This window comes from Tachyglossus aculeatus, chromosome 4 (genome assembly GCF_015852505.1).
Source record: "Tachyglossus aculeatus isolate mTacAcu1 chromosome 4, mTacAcu1.pri, whole genome shotgun sequence".
Classification (NCBI taxonomy): domain Eukaryota; kingdom Metazoa; phylum Chordata; class Mammalia; order Monotremata; family Tachyglossidae; genus Tachyglossus; species Tachyglossus aculeatus.
This window is the reverse complement of record NC_052069.1, coordinates 57849011-57862355: the sequence shown is the minus strand read 5'-3', so window position 1 is coordinate 57862355 and position 13345 is coordinate 57849011. Positions and strand designations below refer to the sequence as shown.

At 40.9% G+C, this 13345-nt stretch overlaps 2 protein-coding genes across 6 annotated transcripts in view; both read right to left on the bottom strand.

Moving 5' to 3' along the window:
- LOC119926616 (pancreatic alpha-amylase-like) overlaps window positions 1–12490 on the bottom strand; it is a 49522-nt gene extending 37032 nt beyond the window's left edge. Inside the window, exon 1 of the mRNA XM_038744759.1 lies at window positions 11973–12490. The gene's annotated coding sequence lies outside the window, so the exon portion shown is untranslated. The remainder of the gene's footprint in view (window positions 1–11972) is intronic.
- The window catches only part of RNPC3 (RNA binding region (RNP1, RRM) containing 3), a 49216-nt gene that overhangs the window by 4010 nt on the left and 31861 nt on the right, over window positions 1–13345 (bottom strand). Inside the window, exons 15-16 of one of the 5 annotated variants that reach the window (XR_005450352.1) lie at window positions 11973–12047; window positions 6507–6748 (exon numbers count right to left, since the gene is read on the bottom strand). The gene's annotated coding sequence lies outside the window, so the exon portion shown is untranslated. Of the gene's footprint in view, window positions 1–5510; window positions 5527–6506; window positions 6749–11843; window positions 12048–12538; window positions 13219–13345 lie in introns of those variants that run through there. The other 4 variants (XR_005450354.1, XR_005450353.1, XM_038744760.1 and 1 more) reach the window with 4 other exon arrangements.

Genomic DNA, 13345 nt, shown 5'->3' with positions numbered 1-13345 from the left:
GGGAGGCATTGATCATTGCCCCTTAATCTGCTGCCCTTTCTGGGTTGCAGCTGACTGACAAGGACCACCAGGCTCCCCCAGCTAGGGATCAAGAGGTCAGAAATTGAAGTCGCTGGAGATTCCTCCAAGGAGCCAGATTTGGGGTGACTCTGTGTCTTGACCTGTGGAAATCTGGAGCCAGAATGTGTCAGCCATTGCCTGAAAAGCACAGGTCTGGTGTTCTAAGTCGTCCCTGAAAATTTCTAGTAGAATTCACACTTGATCAAAGTTAAACTTTTCAAGTCCTTGGCCAGGGAGTTCTTGATTATCTGTCCAACTCTATAATGATATACTGTGAAAAGAAATATTAATCTTTCAATAGTTTGGCAATAATATTAGAAGGGTTTCTAGAGAGATCCCGCCATTTGAACAGAGCAATGGGGATCAGGCCCTGCTGAGAGCTCACCTCCTCCAGGAGGCCTTCCCAGACTGAGCCCCTTCCTTCCTCTCCCCCTCATCCCCCTCTCCATCCCCCCCTTCTTACCTCCTTCCCTTCCCCACAGCACCTGTATATATGTATATATGTTTGTACATATTTATTACTCTATTTATTTTATTTGTACATATCTATTCTATTTATTTTATGTTGTTAGTATGTTTGGTTTTGTTCTCTCTCTCCCCCTTTTAGACTGTGAGCCCACTGCTGGGTAGGGACTGTCTCTATATGTTGCCAATTTGTACTTCCCAAGCGCTTAGTACAGTGCTCTGCACATAGTAAGCGCTCAATAAATACAATTGATGATGATGACGATGATGATCAGGACTTGTGGATGCAGAGCATTTATGCTCTTCATTCAAATTTTTATGCTTCTCTCCATCCCCCTTCCCATTTCTGTCACTTTGAATACATCTCCCGTCTTTTCTATCTTTAAGGAAATAAATTTAATTTTCTTCCCCCTTTAGTGTAAGTATATCTTTTGACATTTCAGAGTTCCACCTTTCTTATCAGAGCCTGAATGCAAAGGAGATCTCTTGGTCTCAGTGACTGGAGACAGAGAAGCAACGTGGCTCAGTGAAAAGAGCACGGGCTTTGGTGTCAGAGGTCTTGGGTTCAAATCCCAGCTCTGTTAATTGTCAGCTGTGTGACTTTGGGCAAGTCACTTCACTTCTCTGGGCCTCAGTTACCTCATCTGTAAAATGGGGATGAAGACTGTGAGCCCCGTGGGGGACAACCTGATCACCTTGTAACCTCCCCAGTGCTTTGCACATAGTAAGCGCTTAATAAATGCCATTATTATTATTATTATTATTATTATTATTATTATTATTATTATTATTATAGGGTGCTATCTAAATGCATAGGTTTAGATAGGAAAACACAGCTTAGTTATTCAGTGAACGATGGAGATGGATCTGGGAAGTAGATGGCCTTTTTATGGCATTTTTTAGCTGTTTACTATGTGCCAGGCCCTGTACTAAGCACTGGGTAGATGCAAGCTAATCAAGTTGGACACAGTCCATGTTCCACACAGGGTTCAGTTTTAATCCCCATTTTTCAGATGAGGTAGCTGAGGCACAGAGAAAATAAGTGACTTGCCCAGTCTCTCACAGCAGACAAGTAGCGAGCTGGGATTAGAACATAAATCCTTCTGGCTCAATGGCCAGTGATCTATTCGTTAAACCAGGCTGCTTCTCATGGAAATGCCACACGATTGGGAGTCAGGAGAACTGGCTCCTAGTCCCAGATCCAGCTTTAGATGTCTGAATGACCCTGGGCCAGTCACTTATCTTCTCTGTCTCACTTTCCTCAACTGTAAAATGGGGATAAAATACTTCCCTCCCTCCATCTTGACCCCTTGTGGAACAGGGACTGTGTCTGATCTGATTATCCTGTATCTACCCCTGTACTTGGCACATAGCACTTAATAAATACCAAAACCATTACGATTATAATCTGAGGCAAGGACTTGGTGGAGCAGAATGTCATCTTCATCTGAAGATAGTCATCTCAACAGTTTGGTAGATTTCCACGATCGTATCCTCAATTATTGGAAAAAAAAAAGCTATAAAAAAATGGATCAAATCACCACAGTGCCAATTCTTCATTTGAGGAAGCAAAGCCCTCCCATCAGCCAGAAGCAAAGAGCTCTATAGCCATGCTAACAAAAAGTGAGATCAGCCTCGAGATTCTCAACCATCCAGCTCCCTCTTACCTACTTGTTAGCTTCTCTCACTTGATTTCACCTCATACTCTTTCCTGCTTCACAACACCCCTCTGAGCCGTTGTTCACACACCTGATTCAGCCCTACCCACTCAGTTGGGCCGAGTCATGTAGTCTTCCCCTCCATGGATACATCTTGGGAGTCAGAGGACTCAGGGTTCTTGTTCTGACTCTGCCACTCACCTGCTCTGTGACCTAAGGCAAGTTATTTAACCGCTCTGAATCTCAGTTTCCTCATCTGTAAAACAGCGATGAAATACTCACTCTCTCTTTCCCTTAGACTGTGAGCCCCAAGTGCGACAGTGATTATGTTTGCGCAGATATTTTATATTTATACCAGTGCTTAGCCATGTGTTTGGTAAGTTCGGTAATAGAAAACCCTTAACAAATACCATTATTATTATATTTATTATTATTATCACTGTTGTTATTTCGAGGCAACTCCTAATTAACCCACTCGCCATCCCCACTGTGCTATGTTATCAACAGCAATCTTATCCTTCATGTAGTTGTGTATTTATTAAACTTGTATACATTTCTATCTATTTTCTCACATATACTGACTATTTATCTAAAGTGTTTGCCATTAGACTCCTCGAGGCAGAAATCAACTCCTTCATTCTGCTCCAAGGTTCCACTAAAAGTGCTGACATGATAGTGATGCAATTAATAATGTGACAACTGCTACAAAGAACCTAATAAAAGGTACTAAGCTACAGCATAATAAAGCACTGACATGCATTTCTTATAATAACATTAATCGGCGTCATCATTATGGACTTGTTAAACACTTACAATGTGCCAAACACTGCTCCAAGCACTGGGATACATACAAATAATCAAGTTGGACACAATGTCCACATGGGTCTCACAGTTGAAATCAGAGGGTGTAGGATTTAACAGAAAAAAGATAAGCATGTTGATTTACACTGCTCTCTACTGTACAAATACACATACTCACAAGACAAAGTATAATTAAAATACCAAGACATTTTCTTGATTTCAGAATTTAAAAGCAGCTGAAAAGGCCAAATCAGCTGGGACCCTCTCAGCAGCAGCAGGGAACTGCAAAGTAATTTTGTGGATCGAGGATGACCGTCAGAGGCCAGTGAGAGAAGGCCACATGCCAGGTGACTATTTAGCAGAGCCCAAACTTTCAAGCAAATTACGGTTGCAACTAACCTTTTTCTGGGGGTTAGAACAGATTTTTAGTTCTTAAAACTTAGTCCAGTCAGTGAGTCTGGGCAACAGCCCAAATCCTGAAAATGGAGGCTATTTTAGAGAAACAGTGTGGGTGGCCTAGTGGAAACAGCATAGGCTTAGGAGTCAGAGGCCCTGGGTTCTAATTTCAGTTCTGTAACTTGCCCTTTGTGCAAACTTGGACAAGTCACTTAACTTCTCTGTCTCAGTTTCTTCATCAGTAAAATAGGGTTAACATGTGTTGCTCTCTCTTCCTCTGACACTGAGTCCTGTGTGGGACAGGGACTCTGCTTCTCTCTGCTTTTTATGTATTTAGTACAGTGCTTTACATAATAATAATAAATATAATAATAAAATAATATAATATTACATTATATTATATTAATAATATAATAATATATAGTAATAATAATGATTGTGGTGTTTGTTAAGCGCTGTGTGGCAGGCACTGTTATAAGCACTGGGGTAGATACAAGATAATAATAATAACGATAATGATGGCACTTGTTAAGTGCTTGCTATGTGCAAATCAATCAATCAATCAATCGTATTTATTGAGCGCTTACTATGTGCAGAGCACTGTACTAAGTGCTTGGGAAGTACAAATTGGCAACACATAGAGACAGTCCCTACCCAACAGTGGGCTCACAGTCTAAAAGGGGGAGACAGAGAACAGAACCAAACATACCAACAAAATAAAATAAATAGGATAGAAATGTACAAGTAAAATAAATAAATAAATAAATAAATATGTACAACCATATATACATATATACAGGTGCTGTGGGGAAGGGAAGGAGGTAAGATGGGGGCATGGAGAGGGGGACAAGGGGGAGAGGAAAGAAGGGGCTCAGTCTGGGAAGGCCTCCTGGAGGAGGTGAGCTCTCAGCAGGGCCTTGAAGGGAGGAAGAGAGCTAGCTTGGCGGATGGGCCGAGGGAGGGCATTCCAGGCCCGGGGGATGACGTGGGCCGGGGGTCGATGGCGGGACAGGCGAGAGTGAGGTACAGTGAGGAGATTAGCGGGGTACTCCTCACTCTCAGCTTCAAGGCTGTCCATCACCTCGCCCCCTCCTACCTCACCTCCCTTCTTTCCTTCTACAGCTCAGCCCACACCCTCCACTCCTTGGCCGCTAACCTCCTCACCGTGCCTCATTCTCGCCTGTCCCACCACTGACCCCCAGCCCACGTCCTCTCCCAGGCCTGGAATGCCCTCCCTCCACACATCCGCCAAGCTAGCTCTCTTCCTCCCTTCATAGCCCTACTGAGAGCTCACCTCCTCCAGGAAGCCTTCCCAGACTGAGCCCCTTCCTTCCTCCCCCTCTCCCCCCCGACCCTACCTCCTTCCCCTCCCCAGAGCACCTGTATATATATTTGTACAGATTTATTACTCTATTTTACTTGTACATATTTACTATTCTATTTATTTTGTTAATTTGTTTTGTTGTCTGTCTCCCACTTCTAGACTGTGAGCCCGTTGTTGGGTAGGGACTGTCTCTATATGTTGCCAACTTGTACTTCCCAAGCCCTTAGTACAGTGCTCTGTACACAGTAAGTGCTCAATAAATACAATTGAATGAATGAACCTGATTTGCTTATATCCACCCTGGCGCCTAGTACGGTGTCTGTACATAGTAAGCACGTAACGAATACAGTAATTATTCCTCTCCTCTAGACTATGAGCTCATTTTGGGCATGACTGTCTCTATTGTTATATTGTACTTTCCTATGCACTTGGTACAGTGCTCTGCACACAATAAGTGCTCAATAAATATGACTGAATGAATAATTAGAAGGTAGCAGTGAGCTTGGGGTAGGAGGAGTTAAATCACTGGGTGTGTATTGTGTGTGTTACCTGGAAGAGTGCAATAGAAGAGACAATCTCACAGGTCCTCTTCTTCTTGCCTGTTTTTCCTTTTTTTTCCCCTCCTATTCCCCTTATGGTTGGACTTAATTCTTACATTTACCCTACTCTGAGTCCCACAGCATTTAGAAAGCCAACGAGGCCTACTGGCAAGACCACAGGCTTGGGAGTCAGAGGACGTGGGTTCTAATCCCCGCCCTTCCACTTGTTGGCTGTGTGATCTTGGGAGAGTCAGTTAACTGCTCTGTGCCTCAGTTACCTCATCTGTAAAATAGGGATTAAGACTGTAAGTCTTAAGTTTCAAATGGGTAAGTAAGCAAGACAGAATTTGGGGGAATTATTTTGGAAATTCAGGTGAAATCTTGTCTTCTATCTCAATTTCCTTGAACAAGTCAACAAAAGTAGGCTTTAACTAGCAAATGTGTTTCCTCGATTTACTTGCCAAGCCTTTTGAGCAAGCACAGAGAAATTAAGTGACTTGCTTAATGTCACACAGCAGGTAAGTAGTGGATCTGGGATTAGAACCCTGATCCTTTGACTCTTGGTATAGGTCATGTTGGAACAATGGGAATAGACTCAATGACACACAGACACCGGGATTTGAGTGGAACAAGATGAAGAGGGATGCTGTCACTGTTTGTGCCCAAGGCAGTGCTACCACAGGGAGCAAAATCCTGCTAAATCAACCACGTCTACTGGTCAAACTGGATCAGATGGATGAATTAGGTATAGTGAGCTCTTCCTACCCTGTAATCTCAGTGATATGCTTCATTAGATTTGAAGGATACAGAGAAGACATTTGGTTATGGAATTTATAACATGTCGTTAGATGATAAGGCCTTGATTGAAACACTTCGCTTAAATTTAAAATCCTTCCAAATAGGCCTGGCTATAAGGCTGGAAAGAGTTTGCAGGGGAAGAAAGGGCCAGCGTGGCTTAGTGGAAAGAGCCCGGGCTTGGGAGTCAGAGGTCCCGGCTCCATCACTTGTCAGCTGTGTGACTTTGGGCAAGTCACCTAACTTCTCTGTGCCTCAGTGACCTCATCGGTCAAAATGGGGATGAAGACTGTGAGCCCCACATGGGACAACCTGATGATCTTACATCTAACCCACCGCTTAGAACAGTGCTGGGCACATAGTGAGCATTCATCAAATACCATCATTATTATTTTCCAGCTCTTAGAACAGTGCCCAGTGTTTAACAAATGCCATTATTATTATAATAATTATTATTAACTACAAAACCTGGGAGCACAGGGGTTGGTTTTGCCCAAGAAACAGTATTGGATCATTCTGAGAGGAGTTTAATTTCTCTGCCAATAGTGGAAGAAGTCCTCTCTCTGTGTGGGAGCAGTTTTCTTCAGAGGGAACTTGGAAAAAAAAATCCCGTTTTTCTGTGGTGCTGACTTGGCTGCCCCCGGTTCCTCTCCTGGAACCCAGACAGAAGAGCTGCATGTGGTGATTATTTCTCTCTAGTTAAGCGATACCTAGGATACAAAGGAAAATGAGGTGAGCTCTGGGGTTTAGTCTACAATTTTTTCCCTCCACTTCGACCCAGCAAAGACTTGGATGTTGATGCAACTGAGCACAAGAGTGACTTCTGGTAGTCAAGCAGTTAAGCTTTACGTTTCATCATCATCAGTCGTATTTATTGAGCGCTTGCAGTGTGCAGAGCACTGTACTAAGCACTTGGGAAGTACAAGTTGGCAACACATAGAGACAGTCCCTACCCAACAGTGGGCTCACAGTCTAAAAGGGGGAGACAGAGAAAAAAACCAAACATACTAACAAAATAAAATAAAATAGAATAGATATGTACAAGTACATATCTTATATGTACATTTGCAGTTTAAAATTCAGTGGCTTTAAATGCCATTATTTAAATCTCGCCCTTTGTATCTTACTGGTATTCTTTCTAATTTGTAATGTTGATTCAAACTGGAGTTCGGCCGTTATTGTTTGGCAATCTGGCTTGGCTAGGATTACTGGGACCTTCACAGTGATCAACTGGATCCTGGTTGGCTTTCTTATATGACTTTTTTTATATTATACTCTCCTGAGTGCTTAATCACTCCACTTAATCCCATTCCAATACATACTTCACTCTGCTGCCCGGATATTTTCCTACATTTTCCCACTCCTGAAGAACCTCCAGTGGTCACCCATGTCCCCTCCCCAAACAGAAACTCCTCACCTTTGGCTTTAAAGCACTGAATCACATTGCCCCCTCCTACCTCACTGCTTTCCTGCTGCAACCCAGCCCATACTTTGCTTTTCTAATGCCAATCTACTCACTGTAACTCAATCTCATTTATCTCACTTCTGACTTCTAGCCTATGTATTGCCTCTGGCCTGGGACACCCTTCCTCTTTTCATATCCGACCACTCTCCCCACCTTCAGTGAGTGCTTAATACAATGGGTTGATTTCTTAATCCTATTTTCCAGGAATTGTTCTGAATATAGGGATATCAAATTTTATTCCTACTTTTATATCATGCAGATAAGAAGCCTTAATCTCAAGGAGCGAAAGTGACTAATTCAGGGAAGATTATTTTGCTGAAAATTAATAGCAAATAAATGGATTTCCTGAGGATGTTACATTATTCAGGAATAACCCAAGTTAAGACCACCATTAAATGAGTACGGTTTCTTACAACTTCAAAGTTGATTTCATGTGAATTACTGACTGACTCATTTCAGCCAATATAATTTCCAAAGTAACACTCTCACACTTCAAGTTTTAAAGCAGTGAAAACAGTGTTTTATGTGAATTCATTTCCATTTGGTACACTTCATATGTGACCAATGTGTTAATGCTTAAAGACAATTGGAAGTAAGAATTATCAGGCCCCAAATAGAAACTTTGGGGAATGAAGTGTAACAAATTCATTCACTCATTCAATCATATTTATTGAGCACTTACTGTGTGCAGAGCACTCTACTTGAGAAATACCTACTTCCTTATCTGCTAATTCATTAGCTTTTTGAGAAGCAGAGTGGGCTAGTGGTTAGAGCACAGGCCAGGGATTCAGGACCTGGGTTCTAATCCTGTCTCAGCCACTTGACTGCTGTGTGACCTTGAACAAGTCACTTCACTTCTCCATCCCTCAGTTCCTCAGAGAAGCAGTGTGGCTCAGTGGAAAGAGCCCAGGCTTGGGAGTCGGAGGTCGTGGGTTCTAAACCCACCTCTACCACTTATCAGGTGTGTGACCCTGGGCAAGTCACTTCACTTCTCTGGGCCTCAGTCACCTCATCTGTAAAATGGGGATTAAGATTGTGAGCCCCACTTGGGGCAACCAGATAAACTTGTATCTCCCCCAGTGCTTAGAACAGTGCTTGGCACATAGTAAGTGCTTAAAAAAATATGATGATGATGATGATCAACATCAACATCTGTAAAATGGAGATTAAGAACGTGAGGCCCATTTGGGACATGGACTGTGTCCAAGTGATTAGCTCGTACCTATCCCAGCGCCTAGTACAGTGCCAGTAAATACTTAAATACCACAATTATTTCTCTCTAATCAGTAGTTCAGTAATTCTCAAGTCTCTGATTGTGGCATCTGGGCTTTGGGTGTAGCATGCTGGATTAACTACATGCAGCACTCTGTACAGTTTTATTTTGTTAGTATGTTTGGTTTTGTTCTCTGTCTCCCCCTTTTAGACTGTGAGCCCACTGGTGGGTAGGGACTGTCTCTATATGTTGCCAACTTGTACTTCCCAAGCTCTTAGTACAGTGCTCTGCACACAGTAAGTGCTCAATAAGTACGATTGATGATGATGATGACAGTGAAATTTAAGGTAGCAGTATGGCCACATCCCAGGCACAATGATTGAGAAGGACTGAACTAGAAACAGATGTCAATAAAACGTGGGAGGAAAAGTACACAAATTACAAGTTATAAAGTAATTCAGCTCTTTACTCCAGGGGGCATTAATGGAGATGCTCTGCACATAGTAAGTGCTCAATAAATACAATTGATTGGTTGATTGATGAGATATATCAAGGGCAGAAAGAGGACACACCAAAGCATTAATCCTGGAAGTACGGGAATTAATTGTATTTACTAAGTTTCTGTTTTGTGCAGAGCACTGTTCTAAGCACATCAGCAAGGCATTCCCTGCCCTTTAGGCGCCTTAATCCTGAAAGTACAGGAATTAATTGTATTTACTAAGTTTCTGTTTTGTGCAGAGCCCTGCCTAAGCACATCAGCAAGGCATTCCCTGCCCTTAAGGAGCCTGCAATTACCAAAGAGATTGGAAGACACCTTCTTTTCAAATAGTGGGAGGAGGATGAACAAGAATATAAATGGCAATTAAGGTATTTGTTAAGCTTTTACTATGTGTTAAGCACTAAGATACAAGTTAATTAGGTCAGATACAGTCTGACAAGGCTCATAGCCTAAATGGGACAAAGAGAATGGTAGGGAGAAATAGATTAATTTCCATAACCTATGTCTGCACATTCATTCATTCATATTTATTTATTGAGCGCTTACTGTGTGCAGAGCACTGTACTATGTGCTTGGGAAGTAAAAATCGGCAACGTATAGAGACGGTTCCTACCCAACAACGGGCTCACAGTCTAGAAGGGGGAGACAGACAACAAAACAGAACAAGTAGACAGTGCCAAGCACTGTTCTAAACACTCTGGGTAGATAGAGGGTAATCGGGTTGTCCCACGTGGTTGCTTCGTGACCCTGGAACAATTCACTTTTAACAACCAGAAGGTGCCAAGAGGTATTTAAAAAGGGAGCAGCCCGAGAAAAACATACACACACTGAAGAGTGAAAACACATAAACGCTACTGCTGCAATATCAGAAACTGGGAGGTGCAGGGGAATTAATAATAATGGCATTTATTAAGTACTTGCCAAAGCACTGAGGCAGAAACAAGATAAATTCCCATCCCACAGAGAACTGGATTGCAAATTAAGAGCCTAGTATTTCTAGCACTAACTTTAGCTGCCCTAGTGACAGAATAGGAATTGTAAGAATATACAGTGTTATGAGCTATATTCTACATTTGACATTTTGTACATATTTATTTCTCTATTTATTTATTTATTTTACTTGTACATATCTATTCTATTTATTTTATTTTCTTGGTATGTTTGGTTATGCTCTCTGTCTCCCCCTTTTAGACTGTGAGCCCACTATTGGGTAGGGACTGTTTCTATATGTTGCCAACTTGCACTTCCCAAGCGCTTAGTACAGTGCTCTGCACACAGTAAGCGCTCAATAAATACGATCGATGATGATGATGAGGTAGCTGCTATGGCTATTGCTGTTCTTGAAACCACGAGGCATTGTAATAAATAGAGAATAATTAGAGAAGTAGCGTGGCTCAGTGGAAATAGCCCGGGCTTTGGAGTCAGAGGTCCTGGGTTCGAATCCCAACTCCGCCACATGTCTGCTGTGTGACCTTGGGCAAGTCACTTAACTTCTCTGAGCCTCAGTTACCTCATCTGTAAAATGGGGATTAAGACTGTGAGCCCCACGTGGGACAACTTGATCACCTTGTATCCCCCCCCCAGCGCTTAGAACAGTGCTCTGTACATAGTAAGCATTTAATAAATGCCATCATTATTATTTAATAATAATAATATTGTTAAAATTATTACCAATATTATTAAAATTATTATTAAATTATTAAATTATAATTTAATGATAATAATAATGGCATTTGTTAAGCGCTGTGTGCAAAGCACTGCTCTATTTGAGTGCCTGATGGAGAGAAGTGTCCAATATAAAGATGACGACTAGACAGATAAAATTCCTTCAAGTTATTCCAAAGATATCTCCTTTTCCCACCTCCATCCTGGGCCACAGCCCATCACAGCGTCAGATCACCCCTAATTCCCAAATGCCCACAGGTGCTTTATTAGAATACCAAGTGAGTATGCCTTCCTAGAGCTGATTAACTCTCGATTAGAGATTAGATTAGATTATTAGCAGCATGGTTTAGGGGAAAAGAGCCCGGGCTTTGGAGTCAGAGGTCATGGGTTCAAATCCTGGCTCTGCCAATTGTCAGCTGTGTGACTTTGGGCAAGTCGCTTCACTTCTCTGGGCCTCAGTTACCTCCTCTGTCAAATGGGGATGAAGACTGTGAGGCCCCTGGGGGACAACCTGATCACCTTGTAACCTCCCCAGCGCTTAATATAGTGCTTTGCACATAGTAAGTGCTTAATCAATCAATCAATCGTATTTATTGAGCACTTACTGTGTGCAGAGCACTGTACTAAGCGTTTGGGAAGTACAAGTTGGCAACATATAAAGACAGTCCCTACCCAAAAGTGGGCTCACAGTCTAGAAGACTGTGCCATCATCATCATCATTATTATTATTATTATTATTATTATTATTATTATTAACTCAACCCTCTGGAGTGGCCTTTGTCCTACGTACTCTGAATAAAACATTCAGCATATGCTTCTAAGTACTTTTTCTATAGTCAATATATTCCATTTCACAACCCAAAGGTAAACCTGCATTTGATAAAGTTATTTTAACAATATCGACGCCGTGTACGCCAGTATATTAGAACAAAAAATTCAGACAAAAATCATAAAACACAGCAGTGAAAATGAAAATAATTTATTGGGGATGTAGGAGGTAGGGCCAGTTAACATATCAACAAATTCTGATGCAATATTTAAATGTGTTTAGATTTGCGGTTTTAAAATGCAGGGTAAAAGTTGATTACGCACAGTTCAGCATTCCTGGAGAACTCGGGTCTTCTCTTAGCTGGATAACGCTTGAAAGATATGGAACTCAAAAGGAACCTAAAATACCATAAAAGCCCATTAAAAGTGAAAACAGGAAAAAAAATAGCAACAACTGTGTTTTTAACAAATTTATGGAAATTTAGAAAATTAGTAAATCACGTCAGTTTGGATCCTGTTGGTAATTAGAAGCTTAGTGATAGATTTTTTAAAATATGCAAACGAAGCACATAAACTAGTAGCAACTTCCAGCTGATCTGTTTTATTCTGGAATACTAACAGATACTTTTATTACTACTCAGCAAGTGTCACTGGAGTTTTTTTTCCCAAAAATGAAAAGTTAAATGAGGGAGTTTTGGGTTTGTTGTTGCATGGGATTAAGGAGATTGCTTTCAGATTACAACCTCTATCTCTCAAACGTGCACTGTAATTACCCACTTTTCAGAGAAAGTGTATATATCTGTATATATCTGTAATTTATTTACGTATGTCTATCAGTGTGTTTTCCCCTCTAGACTGTGAGCTCACTGTGAGCAGGGAATATTCCTGTTTGTTATATTGTACACTTCCAAGCACTTAGCACAGTGTTTTGCACACAATAAGAGCTCAAATATGACTGAATGAAGGTTACAGTAAACTTGAGACTCAGAAGTGAAGGGCTCTAAATAGTAAATGTATTAATAGGCAACCACATTTCTTAGAAGGGCCAATCTTAAACCATGCAATTAAACACTAAAAAGTTCTATTTTCCCAACCCATTTAGTACTCTTTCTTATGGTTAAGTGAAATCACATTAATTAATCCGATGAAAAGATCATAAAACAAAACACACTGTGGGAAAACAAATTTTTGGAGGCAAATTGAAAAAATACTAAATTGTGTCATAATTGTTTAATTAGAATGACCTGATTCACTAACTTTCTTTCACTGACTTTCTTTGGGAAAAAAAAAAAAAGGCTACTGAAATGTAGTCTTGGAATCTTAGCTAATTTGAACAATTATATGTAATGGAGTATTAAGTTGAATTTTCCATCTCAATTAGAGGTATTCCAAAATATAACTTCAAGAAAGTATAAAGTCACTGCCCCATCTAGACTAGGGAAAAAAAAAATAACAAAACAAAACTTAGAAATATAAAATTTCTGGAGAAAAACACTGCCCAAAAAGGATACAACAAGAAAGGATACACTTTGCATGACAGTATTACTGCAGTATTTACGCAGGAATGCTTCTAAAGAAGAACAGCAGAGCGGAGTTTAATTGTCTTGGTTTTTTCAGCATTTGGTTTCAAAGAAATGATAGTCTATATATATATTTTACTTGATAAAATATATATTTAACCCCTGGTCTATACAATG